The sequence below is a fragment of the Pan troglodytes genome, chromosome 4 (assembly GCF_028858775.2).
Source record: "Pan troglodytes isolate AG18354 chromosome 4, NHGRI_mPanTro3-v2.0_pri, whole genome shotgun sequence".
NCBI lineage: Eukaryota > Metazoa > Chordata > Mammalia > Primates > Hominidae > Pan > Pan troglodytes.
Window position 1 is genome coordinate 35721630 of NC_072402.2, and position 1840 is coordinate 35723469.

Sequence of the window (1840 nt, forward strand, 5' to 3'; positions counted from 1 at the left end):
ACTCTTGTTGCCCGGGCTGGAGTGCAATGGCACGATCTCGGCTTACTGCAACCTCCACCTCCCAGGTTCAAGTGATTCTCCTGTCTCAGCCTCCTCAGTAGCTGGGATTACAGGCGCCCGCCACCACGCCCAGCTAATTCTTTGTGTTTTTAGTAGAGACGGGGTTTCACCATGTTGGCCAGGCTGGTCTCAAACTCCTGACCTCAGGTGATCAGCCAGCCTCGGCCTCCCAAAATGCTGGGATTACAGGCGTGAGCCACCGTGCCCGGCCTGGAAATGTTTACTATCTTAACTATGGTAGTGAAGGTTACATAAGACCACACATTTAAATAGATGTGTTTTACTTTATGTAAATTATAACTCAATAAGGTTGGTAAAACACACACATACACACACAGACGCGCGCGCGTGCGCGCTCTCGCGTGTGCGCCACGAAGTATCACACGGGGGCTGCCTCGCCCCGGCACTGATACTTGATCGTTGAGCGCGAGCCCGCGGAGATGAACGCTTTAACTAAGGTGAAGCTGATCAACAAGCTGAATGAGGGAGAGGTCCAGCTTGGGGTGGCCGATAAGGTGTCCTGGCACTCCGAGTACAAGGACAGCGCCTGGATCTTCCTGGGAGGGCTTCCTTATGAACTGACTGAAGGGGACATCATCTGTGTATTCTCACAATATGGGGAGATTGTTAACATTAATCTTGTGCGGGACAAGAAGACTGGGAAATCCAAAGGATTCTGTTTCCTCTGCTATGAAGACCAGAGGAGCACAATTCTGGCCGTTGACAATTTTAATGGGATCAAGATCAAAGGAAGAACTATCCAAGTGGATCATGTGTCTAACTATCAGGCTCCTAAGAACTCGGAAGAAATGGATGATGCGACCAAAGAGCTCCAGAAGGGCTCCTATGGGCCTCATACCTACTCATCAAGTTCGTCTGAGAGCTCTGAAGATGAACAACCAATAAAAAAGCACAAGAAAGAGAAAAAGGAAAAAAAGAAAAGAAAGAAAGAAAAAGAGAAAACTGATCGGTTGGTACAGGCAGAGCAACCATCCTCTTCGTCACCCACAAGCAAGACAGTAAAGGAAAAAGATGACCCTGGCCCTAAGAAGCACAGCAGCAAGAACTCGGAGAGAACTCAGAAGTCACAGCCCAGGGAGAGGCGGAAGCTCCCCGAAGCCAGGACTGCCTACTACGGTGGAGCAGAGGACCTAGAGAGGGAGCTGAAGAAGGAGAAACGGAAGCACGAGCACAAGTCCTCAAGCAGGAAGGAGGCAAGAGAAGAAACAACCGGGGATAGGGACAGAGGGCAGAGCTCAGACACACTTTCTAGCCCGTACAACTGGCGTTCCGAAGGGCGTAGTCACAGAACTCGAAGTAGGAGCCAAGATAAATCCCACAGGCATAAAAAGGCCCGTCGCTCCTGGGAGTGAGAGTCTTCGAATCCCAGCGACCGTAGGCGTCACTGAAGACTGTCAGTTGCTCAGTAGATTTGGAAATAATTATGTTTTTTAAATGCAGTAAAATTCAATTGGGTTGTTACTATTTTTGTATCTAAAACTTCTAGGGCCGGATTCTTTTAATCCCTTGGGTATTAGAGTCGAGAGGGCTGCAGTTTCAACAGCTAGATCCTGGCTATTTTTCCTACCATCCATTGTCCCTGTACCAGGCTATGTGTCCTAACTTTTGGTTCATAAATATGGCTCTTGAACCCATAGACCCCAATTGAAGATGGAATTTTCTGGAAAGGGAAAATACCAGATAATTCTATTATTCTAGTCTTTGTGTTCGATGTTTAGAGCCCAGCATCATGGGACCTTTCCAGTTACTAGTTTTGGAC

General features: G+C 48.2%; 1 pseudogene; it reads left to right on the forward strand.

Moving 5' to 3' along the window:
* The first annotated feature begins 474 nt into the window (after positions 1–474).
* Positions 475–1547, forward strand: LOC471497 (RNA-binding motif protein, X-linked 2; annotated as a pseudogene).
* Positions 1548–1840: the final 293 nt, after the last annotated feature.